Below are 16,058 nucleotides of genomic sequence, written 5' to 3'. Positions count from 1 at the left end.
AGAAGAGGCAGTGAACGCCACTGAGGAAGGCCTCACTGGGCGTCCACTGGCCTCCAATGAGTTCCCCAATGAGGAACCATGGGAATCTGAGGCTCAAAATGAGACCATAGAGATTCCACTAGACTTACTTCTGCCATTCATGAGCTCTGATGAGTATTCTTCCTCTGAAGAGGATGAGTATGTCACTGAAGAGCAAGTTGCTAAATACCTTGGAGCAATCATGAAGCTAAATGACAAGTTATTTGGAAATGAGACTTGGGAGGATGAATCCCCTTTGCTCACCAAGGAACTGGATAACTTGTCTAGGCAGAAACTGCCTCAAAAGAGACAGGATCCTGGAAAGTTTTCAATACCTTGTACCATAGGCACCATGACCTTCAAGAAGGCCTTGTGTGACTTAGGGTCAAGTGTAAACCTCATGCCTCTCTCTGTAATGGAGAAGTTAGGGATCTTTGAGGTGCAAGCTGCAAAAATCTCACTAGAGATGGCAGAAAATTCAAGAAAACAAGCCCATGGACTTGTAGAGGATGTTCTGGTAAAGATTGAAGACCATTACATCCCTACTGATTTCATAGTCCTAGAGACTGGGAAGTGCATGGATGAATCCATCATCCTTGGCAGACCCTTCCTAGCCACTGCAAAGGCTGTGATTGATGTTGATAGAGGAGAGTTGATCATTCAAGTGAATGAAGAATCCTTGTGTTTAAGGCCCAAGGATATCTCTCTGTCATCATGGAGAGGAAACATGAAGAGCTTCTCTCAAAACAGAGCCAAACAGAGCCCCCACAGTCAAACTCTAAGTTTGGTGTTGGGAGGCCACAACCAAACTCTAAGTTTGGTGTTGAACCCCCACATTCAAACTCTAAGTTTGGTGTTGGGAGGTCCCAACATAGCTCTGAGCATTTTTGAGGCTCCATGAGAGTCCTCTGTCAAGCTAATGGCATTAAAGAAGCGCTTGTTGGGAGGCAACCCAATGTTTTATAATTAACTATTTTCTTTTGTTATTTTATCTTTTTTGTAGGTTGATGATCATGAGAAGCCACAAAATCAATGAAAAAAGCAAAAACAGAATGAAAAACAGGAAGAAAAACAGCACACCCTGGAGGACGCACCCACTGGCGTTTAAACGCCAGTGAGGTTAGCTGTTGGGCGTTTAACGCCCAGTCTGGCACCATTCTGGGCGTTTAACGCCAGAAAGGGGCACCAGACTGGCGTTAAACGCCAGAAATGGGCAAGAAGCTGGCGTTAAACGCCAGAAATGGGCACCAGCCCGGCGTTTAACGCCAGAAAAGGCACAAAACGTGTTTTTTCTTACTATTTGGTGCAGGGATGACTTTTCCTTGACACCTCAGGATCTGTGGACCCCACAGGATCCCCACCTACCCTACCACTCTCTCTCTTCTTCACCCATTCACCAATCACCTCAACACCTCTTCCCCAAAAACCCTTCACCTATCAAATCCCATCTTTCTCTTCACCACTCACATCCATCCTTCATTTTCACACAACATACACACCACTTCTCCCCTTCTTGGCCGAAAACAAAAGCCATTCCCTTTCCCCTCATTTCTTCTTCTTCTACTCTCTTCTTTCTTCTTTTGCTCGAGGACGAGCAAACCTTTTAAGTTTGGTGTGGTAAAAGCATTGCTTTTTGTTTTTCCATAACCATTTATGGCATCCAAGGCCGGAGAAACCTCTAGAAAGAGGAAAGGGAAGGCAAAAGCTTCCACCTCCGAGTCATGGGAGATGGAAAGATTCATCTCAAGGGTGCATCAAGACCACTTCTATGAAGTTGTGGCCTTGAAAAAGGTGATCCCCGAGGTCCCTTTTTCACTCAAAAAGGGTGAATATCCGGAGATCCGACATGAGATCCGAAGAAGAGGTTGGGAAGTTCTTACCAACCCCATTCAACAAGTCGGAATCTTGATGGTTCAAGAGTTCTATGCCAATGCATGGATCACCAAGAACCATGATCAAAGTGTGAACCCGAATCCAAAGAATTATCTTACTATGGTTCGGGGGAAATACTTGGATTTTAGTCCGGAAAGTGTGAGGGTGGCGTTCAACTTGCCCATGATGCAAGGAGATGAACATCCTTACACTAGAAGGGTCAACTTTGATCAAAGGTTGGACCAAGTCCTCACAGTTATATGTGAAGAGGGCGCCCAATGGAAGAAAGATTCAAGAGGGAAGCCGGTTCAATTGAGAAGGCATGACCTCAAGCCCGTGGCTAGAGGATGGTTAGAATTTATACAACGCTCAATCATTCCTACTAGCAACCGGTCCGAAGTTACCATAGACCGGGCTATCATGATCCATAGCGTCATGATTGGAGAAGAAATAGAAGTTCATGAGGTTATAGCCCAAGAACTCTATAAGGTGGCGGACAAGTCCTCTACCTTAGCAAGGTTAGCTTTCCCTCATCTCATTTGTCACCTCTGTTATTCAATTGGAGTTGACATAGAGGGAGACACCCCTATTGATGAGGACAAGCCCATCACTAAGAAGAGGATGGAGCACACAAGAGACCCCACTCATCACGAGATCCCTGAGATTCCTCAAGGGATGCACGTTTCTCCACAAAACTATTGGGAGCAATTAAACACCTCCCTAGGAGAATTAAGTTCCAACATGAGACAACTAAGGGTGGAGCACCAAGAACACTCCATCATCCTCCAGGAAATTAGAGAAGATCAAAGAATCATGAGAAAGGAGCAACAAAGACAAGGAAGAGACATTGAGGAGCTCAAGCACTCCATAGGGTCTTCAAGAGGAAGAAAGAGCCGCCATCACTAAGGTGGACCCGTTCCTTGATTTCCTTGTTCTTTATTCTTCTGTTTTTCGAATTTTATGTGCTTATGTTTATCTATGTTTGTGTCTTGTGATCATTAGTGTCTTAGTGTCTATGCCTTAAAGTTATGAATGTCCTATGAATCCATCACCTTTCTTGAATAAAAACGTGCTTAAATTGAAAAGGAAAGAATTGCATGAATTTTGAATTTTATAACAGTTTAATTATTTTGATGTGGTGGCAATATTTTTGTTTTCTGAATGTATGCTTAAACAGTGCATATGTATCTTGAATTTGTGGTTCATGAATGTTGGCTCTTGAAAGAATGATGAAAAAGGAGACATGTTACTGAGGATCTGAAAAATCATAAAAATGGTTCTTGAAGCAAGAAAAAGCTATGAAAAAAAACGAAAAAAAAACGAAAAAAAAAGAGAAAAAGAAAAGAAAACGAAAAAAGAAAGAAAAGAAAGAAAAATAAAGTTGTGATCCAAGGCAATAAGAGTGTGCTTAAGAACCCTGGACACCTCTAATTGGGGACTTTAGCAAAGCTGAGTCACAATCTGAAAAGGTTCACCCAATTATGTGTCTGTGGCATGTATGTATCCGGTGGTAATACTGGAAGACAGAGTGCTTTGGGCCACGGCCAAGACTCAAAACGTAGCTATGTTCAAGAATCATCATACTTTACTAGGAGAATCATTAACACTATCTGGATTCTAAGTTCCTAAAGAAGCCAATCATTCTGAATTTCAAAGGATAGAGTGAGATGCCAAAACTATTCAGAGGCAAAAAGCTAAAAGCCCCGCTCATCTAATTAATACTGATCTTCACAGATGTTTTTGGAATTCATTGCATATTCTCTTCTTTTTATCTTATTTGATTTTCAGTTGCTTGAGGACAAGCAACAATTTAAGTTTGGTGTTGTGATGAGCGGATAATTTGTATGCTTTTTGGCATTGTTTTTAGTGTGTTTTTAGTATGATCTAGTTAGTTTTTAGTATATTTTTATTAGTTTTTAGTTAAAATTCACTTTTCTGGACTTTACTATGAGTTTGTGTGTTTTTCTATGATTTCAGGTATTTTCTGGCTGAAATTGAGGGACCTGAGCAAAAATCTGATTCAGAGACTAAAAAGGACTGCAGATGCTGTTGGATTCTGACCTCCCTGCACTCGAAGTGGATTTTCTGGAGCTACAGAAGCCCAATTGGCGCGCTCTCAACGGCATTGGAAAGTAGACATCCTGGGCTTTCCAGCAATATATGATAGTCCATACTTTGCCCAAGATTTAATGGCCCAAACCGGCGTTCAATGTCACCCTCAGAAATTCCAGCGTTAAACGCCGGAACTGGCACCAAAATGGGAGTTAAACGCCCAAACTGGCACTAAAGCTGGCGTTTAACTCCAAGAGAAGTCTCTGCACGAAAATGCTTCATTGCTCAGCCCAAGCACACACCAAGTGGGCTCGGAAGTGGATTTTTATGTCATTTACTCATTTCTGTAAACCTTAGGCTACTAGTTTTCTATAAGTAGGACCTTTTACTATTGTATTTGAATCTTTTGATCACTTTAGATCTCTAGATCATCTTTGGACGTCTAGTTCTTAGATCACTGGGAGGCTGGCCTCACGGCCATGCCTAGACCTTGTTCTTATGTATTTTCAACGGTGGAGCTTCTACACACCATAGATTAAGGTGTGGAGCTCTGCTGTACCTCGAGTATTAATGCGATTACTATTGTTCTTCCATTCAATTCCGCTTGTTCTTGTTCTAAGATATCACTTGTTCTTCAACTTGATGAATGTGATGATCCATGACACTCATCATCATTCTCACCTATGAACATGTGACTGACAACCACCTCCGTTCTACCTTCGATTGGGTGAATATCTCTTGGATTCCTGATTGCACGATGCATGGTTGATCGCCTGACAACCGAGTGCTCGTCTGACAAACGAGCCAACCATTTGAGCGGATAATTTATACGCTTTTTGGCATTGTTTTTAGTATGTTTTTAGTATAATCTAGTTAGTTTTTAGTATATTTTTATTAGTTTTTAGCTAAAATTCACTTTTCTGGACTTTACTATGAGTTTGTGTGTTTTTCTGTGATTTCAGGTATTTTCTGGCTGAAATTGAGGGTCCTGAGCAAAAATCTGATTCAGAGACTGAAAAGGACTGCAGATGCTGTTGGATTCTGACCTCCCTGCACTCGAAGTGGATTTTCTGGAGCTACAGAAGCCCAATTGGCGCGCTCTCAGCGGCTTTGGAAAGTAGACATCCTGGGCTTTCCAGCAATATATGATAGTCCATACTTTGCCTAAGATTTGATGGCCCAAACCGGCGTGGCAAATCAGCCTCAGAAATTCCAGCGTTTAACGCTGGAACTGGCATAAAACTTGGAGTTAAACGCCCAAACTGGCATAAAAGCTGGCGTTTAACTCCAGAAAAGGTCTCTACACGAAAATGCTTTACTGCTCAGCCCAAGCACACACCAAGTGGACCCAGAAGTGGATTTTTACGTCATTTACTCATTTCTGTATACCCTAGGCTACTAGTTTACTATTAATAGGATCTTTTGACATTGTATCTGTACCTCATGACACTTTACACCTTTCTTTGTGTACTTTCCACGGCATGAGTCTCTAAACCCCATGGTTGGGGGTGAGGAGCTCTGCTGTGTCTTGATGGATTAATGCAATTACTACTGTTTCTCATTCAATCATGCTTGCTTCCATTCTAAGATAATACTTGTTCTTAACCCGGATGAATGTGATGATCTGTGACAATCATCATCATTCTCAACTATGAACGCGTGCCTGACAACCACCTCCGTTCTACTTTAGATTAAGTAGTTATCTCTTGGATTCTTTAACCGGAATCTTCGTGGTATAAGCTAGAACTGATGGCGGCATTCAAGAGGATCCGGAAGGTCTAAACCTTGTCTGTGGTATTCTGAGTAGGATTCAATGATTGAATGACTGTGACGTGCTTCAAACTCCTAGCAGGCGGGGCGTTAGTGACAGACGCAAAAGAATCACTGGATTCTATTCCGGCCTAACCGAGAACCGACAGATGATTAGCCATGCTGTGACAGAGCATAGGAACATTTTCACTGAGAGGATGGGAGGTAGCCAGTGACAACGGTGAAACCCTACATACAGCTTGCCATGGAAGGAGCCTTGCGTGCTTGAAGAAGGAGACAGTAGGAAAGCAGAGATTCAGAAGATGGAGCATCTCCAAAACCTCAACCTATTCCCCATTACTGCAAAACAAGTAACCATTTCATGTTCTTTTGCTTTTCACAACCAATCCTGATAATTTCTGATATCCTGACTAAGATTTACAAGATAACCATAGCTTGCTTCAAGCCGACAATCTCTGTGGGATCGACCCTTGCTCACGCAAGGTATTACTTGGACGACCCAGTGCACTTGCTGGTTAGTTGTGCGGAGTTGCAAAAGTGTGATTGCAATTTCGTGCACCAAGTTTTTGGCGCCGTTGCCGGGGATTGTTCGAGTTTGGACAACTGACGGCTTATCTTGTTGCTTAGATTAGGACTATTTTATTTTTGTTGGTTTAGAGTCTTTTACTTAATTTTAGTTTCATATTTTAAGTTTGGTGTCTTCCTTGTGTTTTCCTTTAAGTTTTCGAAAATTTGTGTTTGATTTTCTAAAAATTTTAAGTTTGGTGTCTTTTGTGCTTTTATTCACTAAAAAAAATTTTTCAAAAATTTGTTCTTGGTGTTCATCTTGACATCCAAAGTTTTCTTGTTTGTTCTCTTTGTTTTGATCTAAAATTTTTAAGTTTAGTGTCTTTTTGTTGTTTTTCTCTTTCCTCATTAAAATTTAAAAATCAAAAAATTATCCTTTCCTTATTTTACTCATATTTTCGAAATTTTGCATTAATTTAGTCAAAGGTTTTCAAAATCATATCTTTTTTTTTAGTCAAGTCAAAATTCTAATCTCAAAAATTGATCTTTTCAAATCTTTTTCAAAAATCAAATCTCTTTAATTGCAATCATATTTTCAATCATATATTTTTAATTGCTAATTTCAAAATCTTTTTAATTAATTAATTAATTTAGTTTTTAATTTGCTTTGATTTTATTTTCTTTTAGTTTTCGAAATTTTATTTTATTTTTCATTTATTTTATTTTGTTATTTTCGTCACTTTTAATAAAAAAAAAGGGAAAAAAAAACTTTACTTGTGAATCCATATCATATTCCCTTTCTCCATTATGGACCTAAGTGGAATTGAACAGTCCAGAAGGACTCTGGGGTCATATGCTAACCCCATTACAGCTGCATATGGGAGTAGCATCTGTATACCTCCCATTAAAGCAAGCAGCTTTGAGCTAAATCCTCAACTCATTATCATAGTGCAGCAAAATTGCCAGTATTCCGGTCTTCCACAGGAAGAACCTACTGTGTTTCTGGCACAGTTCTTACAAATTGCTGACACAGTACATGATAAAGAGGTGGATCAGGATGTCTACAGACTATTACTGTTTCCATTTGCTGTAAAAGATCAAGCTAAGAGATGGTTGAATAACCAACCTACAGCAAGCATAAAGACATGGAAACAGTTATCAGACAAATTCCTGAATCACTTTTACCCTCCAAAGAGGATGACATAGCTAAGGCTGGACATCCAAGGCTTTAAACAAGAAGATAATGAATCCCTTTATAATGCCTGGGAGAGGTATAGAGGTATGCTAAGAAAATGCCCCTCTGAAATGTTTTCAGAGTGGGTACAGTTAGACATCTTCTACTATGGGCTTACAGAAAAAGCTCGGATGTCTTTAGACCACTCAGCTGGTGGATCTATCCACATGAGAAAGACAATTGAAGAAGCTCAAGAGCTTATAGACACGGTTGCTAGAAATCAATATTTGTACTCTAGCAATGAGTTCTCTCCAAAAGAGGAAGTCATGGCATTAGCCACTGACCCTAATCCTCAAGAACAGATGATTGAGCTTAATCAACAAGTGCTCCTGATGACAAAACAGTTAGCAGAATTTAAAGAGATGCTTCATGAAACTAAAACTGCTAACAAGAACATAGAACTGCAGTTGAACCAAGCAAAACAGCAGATATCTAAACAGATAATAGAAGAATGTCAAGCAGTTCAACTAAGGAGTGGGAAGACATTGAATAACACTGCTCAAAGTAGCAAAAAGCAAAATAAGGAACAATTGACAGAGGACAACCAAACCACTGTTCAAAATCCCTCTGAGGACAGTAAGAGCCCAGAGAGGAATGCTATTGGCGTTCAAACGCCAGAAAAGGAGGGAAAGCTGGCGTTAAACGCCCATTTCCTGCCCAGTTCTGGCGTTCAAACGCCAGAAAAGGGGGAAAAGTTGGCGTTAAACGCCCATTTTTCACCCAATCCTGGCGTTCAAACGCAAAAGGGGAATCAGACACCTGAGAGTGCTGATAGTAATCCCTCTAAAAAGGCTTCTTCAACCACTTCTGTAAGGAATAAACCTACAGCATCTAAGGTTGAAGAATATAGAGCCAAGATGCCTTATCCTCAAAAACTCCGCCAAGTGGAACAGGATAAGCAATTTTCCTGCTTTGTAGACTATCTAAGGACTCTTGAAATAAAGATTCCGTTTGCAGAGGCACTTGAGCAAATACCTTCTTATGCTAAGTTCATGAAAGAGATCTTAAGTCATAAGAAGGATTGGAGAGAAACCGAAAAAGTTTTTCTCACTGAAGAATGCAGTGCAGTCATATTAAAGAGCTTACCAGAGAAGCTTAAAGATCCTGGAAGCTTTATGATACCATGCACATTAGAGGGTACTTGTACCAAGAAAGCTCTATGTGATCTTGGGGCAAGTATCAACCTAATACCTGCATCCACTATCAGAAAGCTTGGCTTGACTGGAGAAGTCAAACCAACCAGGATATGTCTCCAACTTGCTGATGGCTCCATTAAATACCCATCAGGCATAATTGAGGACATGATTGTCAAGGTTAGGCCATTTGCCTTTCCCACTGACTTTGTAGTGCTGGAAATGGAGGAGCACAAGAGTGCAACTCTCATTCTAGGAAGACCTTTCCTAGCAACTGGACGGACCCTCATTGATGTCCAAAAAGGGGAATTAACCCTGAGAGTCAATGAGGATGAGTTCAAGTTGAATGTTGTCAAAGCTATGCAGCATCCAGACACATCAAATGACTGCATGAGCACTGATATTATTGACTCTTTGGTGGAGGAGGTTAATATGACTGAAAGTCTTGAATCAGAGCTAGATGACATCTTTAAAGATGTTATGCCTGATCTGGAGGAACTAAAGGAAATAAAAGAAATTCTGAAAATTCCTCAAGAAGAAGACAAACCTCCTAAACCAGAGCTCAAGCCACTACCACCATCCCTGAAATATGCATTTCTGGGAGAAGGTGAAACTTTTCCAGTAATCATAAGCTCTGGTTTAAATCCACAGGAAGAGGAAGCACTAATTCAAGTGCTAAGGACACACAAGACAGCTCTTGGGTGGTCCATAAGTGATCTTAAGGGCATTAGCCCAGCAAGATGCATGCACAAGATCCTATTGGAGGATGATGCTAAGCCAGTGGTTCAACCACAAAGGCGGCTAAATCCAGCCATGAGGGAGGTGGTGTAGAAAGAGGTCACTAAGTTACTAGAGGCTGGGATTATTTATCCTATTTCTGACAGCCCCTGGGTGAGCCCTGTTCACGTTGTCCCCAAGAAGGGAGGCATAACAGTGGTTCATAATGAAAAGAATGAACTGGTTCCTACAAGAACAGTTACAGGGTGGCGTATGTGTATTGACTACAGAAGGCTCAATACAGTCACTAGAAAGGATCAATTTCCTTTACCATTCATAGACCAGATGCTAGAGAGACTAGCAGGTCATGAATACTACTGCTTTTTGGATGGCTACTCAGGTTACAACCAAATTGCAGTAGACCCTCAGGACCAAGAGAAAACAGCATTTACATGTCCTTCTGGAGTATTTGCCTACAGAAGGATGACTTTTAGTCTGTGCAATGCACCTGCAACCTTTCAGAGGTGCATGCTCTCTATCTTCTCAGATATGGTAGAGAAATTTCTGGAAGTCTTCATGGATGACTTCTCAGTATATGGAGACTCATTCAGCTCCTGTCTTAATCACCTAGCACTTGTCCTGAAAAGATGCCAAGAGACTAACCTGGTTTTAAACTGGGAGAAATGTCACTTTATGGTGACTGAGGGAATTGTCCTTGGGCACAAAATTTCAAGCAGGGGAATAGAGGTGGTTAAGGCAAAGGTAGAGGTAATTGAAAAATTACCACCACCTGCCAATGTTAAGGCAATCAGAAGCTTTCTGGGGCATGCAGGATTCTACAGAAGGTTCATAAAGGATTTTTTGAAAATTGCAAAACCTTTGAGTAACCTGCTGGCTGCTGACACACCATTTGTGTTTGACACACAGTGTCTGCAGGCATTTGAGACCCTGAAAGCTAAGCTGGTTACAGCACCAGTCATCTCTGCACCAGATTGGATATTGCCATTTGAATTAATGTGTGATGCCAGTGACCATGCCATTGGTGCAGTGTTGGGACAGAGGCATAACAAGCTTCTGCACGTCATTCATTATGGCAGCCGTATTCTAAATGATGCACAGAAGAACTACACAACCACAGAAAAAAAGTTACTTGCAGTGGTATTTGCCATTGACAAGTTCAGATCTTATTTAGTAGGATCAAAAGTGATTGTGTACACTGACCATGCTGCTCTTAAATATCTACTCACAAAGCAGGATTCAAAACCCAGGCTCATAAGATGGGTGTTGCTTCTGCAAGAGTTTGATATAGAAATAAGAGACAGAAAAGGGACAGAGAATCAAGTAGCTGATCACCTGTCAAGGATAGAACCAGTAGCAGGAGCATCCCTCCTTCCTACTGAGATCTCTGAAACCTTTCCGGATGAGCAATTGTTTGCTATTCAGGAAGTTCCATGGCTTGCAGACAGTGCAGACTATAAGAATCAAGGTTCTCCTTCTGTAACCATGGAGAGGAAGCATGAAGAGCTCCTCTCAAAACAGAGTCAAACAGAGCCCCCACAGTCAAACTCTAAGTTTGGTGTTGGGAGGCCACCACCAACTTCTAAGTTTGGTGTTGAACCCCCACATTCAAACTCTAAGTTTGGTGTTGGGAGGTTCCAATTTTGCTCTGAGCCTCCGTGAGGCTCCATGAGAGCCCACTGTCAAGCTACTGACATTAAAGAAGCGCTTGTTGGGAGGCAACCCAATGTTATATTTTATCTATTTTCTTTTGTTATTTTATGTTTTTTGTAGGTTGATGATCATGAGAAGTCACGAAATCAATTGAAAAAGCAAAAACAGAAAGAAAAACAGAAAGAAAAACAGCACACCCTGGAGGAAAAGCTTGCTGGCGTTTAAACGCCAGTAAGGCTAGCAGATGGGCGTTTAACGCCCAGTCTGGCACCATTCTGGGCGTTTAACGCCAGAAAGGGGCACCAGACTGGCGTTAAACGCCAGAAAAGGGCACCAAGCTGGCGTTAAACGCCAGAAATGGGCACCAGCCCGGCGTTTAACGCCAGAATTGGCTAAAAACGCATTTTTGCATGCCATTTGGTGCAGGGATGACTTTTCCTTGACACCTCAGGATCTGTGGACCCCACAGGATCCCCACCTACCCCACCACTCTCTCTCTTCTTTTTTTCTTTTGCTTGAGGACAAGCAAACCTTCTAAGTTTGGTGTGGTAAAAGCGTTGCTTTTTGTTTCTCCATAACCATTTATGGCACCTAAGGCCGGAGTAACCTCTAGAAGGAGGAAGGGGAAGGCAAAAGCTTCCACCTCCGAGCCATGGGAGACGGAGAGATTCATCTCAAGGGATGCACTTTCCTCCACAAAACTATAGGGAGCAAATCAACACCTCCCTAGGAGAATTGAGTTCCAACCTGGGACAACTAAGGGTGGAGCACCAAGAACATTCTATCCTCCTCCATGAAATTAAAGAAGATCATAGAATCATGAGAGAGGAGCAACAAAGGCAATGAAGAGACATTGAGGAGCTCAAGCACTCCATAAGATCTTCAAGAGGAAGAACAAGCCGCCATCACTAAGGTGGACCCGTTCTTTAATCTCCTTGTTCTTTATTTTCTATTTTTCGAATTTGCAATGCATATGTTTATCTATGTTTGTGTCTTATTACATGATCATTAGTATCTTAGTGTCTATGCCTTAAAGCTATGAATGTCCTATGAATCCATCACCTCTCTTAAATGAAAAATGCTTTAATCACAAAAGAACAAGAAGTACAGGATTTCGAATTTTATCCTTGAAACTAGTTGAATTAGTTTGATGTGGTGACAATGATTTTTGTTTTTCCGAACGAATGCTTGAACAGTGCATATGTCTTTTGAACTTGTTGTTGTGAGAATGTTAAAATTGTTGGCTCTTGAAAGAATGAAAAAGAGAACTGTTATTGAGGATCTGAAAAAATCATCAAATTGATTCTTGAAGCAAGAAAAAGCAAAAAAAAAAATTCGAAAAAAAAAGAAAAATAAAGAGAGAAAGAAAGAAAAAAATGAAAGGAATAAAGTTATGATCCAAGGCAAAAAGAGTGTGCTTAAGAGCCCTGGACACCTCTAATTGGGGACTCTAGCAAAGTTGGGTCACAATCTGAAGAGGTTCACCCAATTATGTGTCTGTGGCATGTATGTATCCGGTGGTAATACTGGAAGACAGAGTGCTTAGGGCCACAGCCAAGACTCATACACTGGCTATGTTCAAGAATCATTATACTTAACTAGGAGAATCAATAACACTATCTGAGTTCTGAGTTCTTATAGATGCCAATCATTCTGAACTTCAAAGGATAGAGTGAGATGCCAAAACTGTTCGAAGGCAAAAAGCTACTAGTCCCGCTCATCTAATTGGAGCTATGTTTCCTTGATATTTTGGAGTCTATAGTATATTCTCTTCTTTTTATCCTATTTTGATTTTCAGTTGCTTGGGGACAAGCAACAATTTAAGTTTGGTGTTGTGATGAGCGGATAATTTATACGCTTTTTGGCATTGTTTTTAGTATGTTTTTAGTATAATCTAGTTAGTTTTTAGTATATTTTTATTAGTTTTTAGCTAAAATTCACTTTTCTAGACTTTACTATGAGTTTGTGTGTTTTTCTGTGATTTCAGGTATTTTCTGGCTGAAATTGAGGGTCCTGAGCAAAAATCTGATTCAGAGACTGAAAAGGACTGCAGATGCTGTTGGATTCTGACCTCCCTGAACTCGAAGTGGATTTTCTGGAGCTACAGAAGCCCAATTGGCGCGCTCTCAACGGCGTTGGAAAGTAGACATCCTGGGCTTTCCAGCAATATATGATAGTCCATACTTTGCCTAATATTTGATGGCCCAAACCGGCGTGGCAAATCAGCCTCAGAAATTCCAGCGTTTAACGCTGGAACTGGCATAAAACTTGGAGTTAAACGCCCAAACTGGCATAAAAGCTGGCGTTTAACTCCAGAAAAGGTCTCTACACGAAAATGCTTTACTGCTCAGCCCAAGCACACACCAAGTGGACCCAGAAGTGGATTTTTACGTCATTTACTCATTTCTGTATACCCTAGGCTACTAGTTTACTATTAATAGGATCTTTTGACATTGTATCTGTACCTCATGACACTTTACACCTTTCTTTGTGTACTTTCCATGGCATGAGTCTCTAAACCCCATGGTTGGGGGTGAGGAGCTCTGCTGTGTCTTGATGGATTAATGCAATTACTACTGTTTCTCATTCAATCATGCTTGCTTCCATTCTAAGATAATACTTGTTCTTAACCCGGATGAATGTGATGATCTGTGACAATCATCATCATTCTCAACTATGAACGCGTGCCTGACAACCACCTCCGTTCTACTTTAGATTACGTAGTTATCTCTTGGATTCTTTAACCGGAATCTTCGTGGTATAAGCTAGAACTGATGGCGGTATTCAAGAGGATCCGGAAGGTCTAAACCTTGTCTGTGGTATTCTGAGTAGGATTCAATGATTGAATGACTGTGACGTGCTTCAAACTCCTAGCAGGCAGGGCGTTAGTGACAGACGCAAAAGAATCACTGGATTCTATTCCGGCCTGACCGAGAACCGACAGATGATTAGCCATGCTGTGACAGAGCATAGGAACATTTTCACTGAGAGGATTGGAGGTAGCCAGTGACAACGGTGAAACCCTACATACAGCTTGCCATGGAAGGAGCCTTGCGTGCTTGAAGAAGGAGACAGTAGGAAAGCAGAGATTCAGAAGATGGAGCATCTCCAAAACCTCAACCTATTCCCCATTACTGCAAAACAAGTAACCATTTCATGTTCTTTTGCTTTTCACAACCAATCCTGATAATTTCTGATATCCTGACTAAGATTTACAAGATAACCATAGCTTGCTTCAAGCCGACAATCTCCGTGGGATCGACCCTTGCTCACGCAAGGTATTACTTGGACGACCCAGTGCACTTGCTGGTTAGTTGTGCAGAGTTGCAAAAGTGTGATTGCAATTTCGTGCACCAAGTTATGGACATAAGTTGATGATCATGAGAAGTCACAAAATCAATGAAAAAAGCAAAAAACAGAATGAAAAACAGGAAGAAAAATAGCACACCCTGGAGGACGCACCCACTGGCGTTTAAACGCCAGTGAGGTTAGCTGTTGGGCGTTTAACGCCCAGTCTGGCACCATTCTGGGCGTTTAACGCCAGAAAGGGGCACCAGACTGGCGTTAAACGCCAGAAATGGGCAAGAAGCTGGCATTAAACGCCAGAAATGGGCACTAGCCCGGCGTTTAACGCCAGAAAAGGCACAAAACGTGTTTTTTCTTGCTATTTGGTGCAGGGATGACTTTTCCTTGACACCTCAGGATCTGTGGACCCCACAGGATCCCCACATACCCTACCACTCTCTCTCTCTTCTTCACCCATTCACCAATCACCTCAACACCTCTTCCCCAAAAAAAACCCTTCACCTATCAAATCCCATCTTTCTCTTCACCACTCACATCCATCCTTCATAAAACCCCACCTACCTCACCATTCAAATTCAAACCACTTTCCCTCCCAAACCCACCCTCAAATGGCCAAACCCTCCACTCCCCTTCTCCTATATAAACCCTCCTTCACTCCTTCATTTTCACACAACATACACACCACTTCTCCCCTTCTTGGCCGAAAATTAAAGCCATTCCCTTTCCCCTCATTTCTTCTTCTTCTACTCTCTTCTTTCTTCTTTTGCTCGAGGACGAGCAAACATTTTAAGTTTGGTGTGGTAAAAGCATTGCTTTTTGTTTTTCCATAACCATTTATGGCATCCAAGGCCGGAGAAACCTCTAGAAAGAGGAAAGGGAAGGAAAAAGCTTCCACCTCCGAGTCATGGGAGATGGAGCGATTCATCTCAAGGGTGCATCAAGACCACTTCTATGAAGTTGTGGCCTTGAAGAAGGTGATCCCCGAGGTCCCTTTTTCACTCAAAAAGAGTGAATATCCGGAGATCCGACATGAGATCCGAAGAAGAGGTTGGGAAGTTCTTACCAACCCCATTCAACAAGTCGGAATCTTGATGGTTCAAGAGTTCTATGCCAATGCATGGATCACCAAGAACCATGATCAAAGTGTGAACCCGGATCCAAAGAATTATCTTACTATGGTTCGGGGGAAATACTTGGATTTTAGTCCGGAAAGTGTGAGGGTGGCGTTCAACTTGCCCATGATGCAAGGAGATGAACATCCTTACACTAGAAGGGTCAACTTTGATCAAAGGTTGGACCAAGTCCTCACAGTTATATGTGAAGAGGGCGCCCAATGGAAGAGAGATTCAAGAGGGAAGCCGGTTCAATTGAGAAGGCATGACCTCAAGCCCGTGGCTAGAGGATGGTTAGAGTTTATACAACGCTCAATCATTCCTACTAGCAACCGGTCCGAAGTTACCATAGACCGGGCTATCATGATCCATAGCATCATGATTGGAGAAGAAATAGAAGTTCATGAGGTTATAGCCCAAGAACTCTATAAGGTGGCGGACAAGTCCTCTACCTTGGCAAGGTTAGCTTTCCCTCATCTCATTTGTCACCTCTGTTATTCAGTTGGAGTTGACATAGAGGGAGACACCCCTATTGATGAGGACAAGCCCATCACTAAGAAGAGGATGGAGCACACAAGAGACCCCACTCATCATGAGATCCCTGAGATGCCTCAAGGGATGCACGTTCCTCCACAAAATTATTGGGAGCAACTAAACACCTCCCTA

The sequence above is a fragment of the Arachis hypogaea genome, chromosome 4, assembly GCF_003086295.3.
Source record: "Arachis hypogaea cultivar Tifrunner chromosome 4, arahy.Tifrunner.gnm2.J5K5, whole genome shotgun sequence".
In the NCBI taxonomy this organism is placed as follows: domain Eukaryota; kingdom Viridiplantae; phylum Streptophyta; class Magnoliopsida; order Fabales; family Fabaceae; genus Arachis; species Arachis hypogaea.
The sequence above is the reverse complement of the archived record's forward strand: the minus strand, read 5'-3'. Positions refer to the sequence as shown.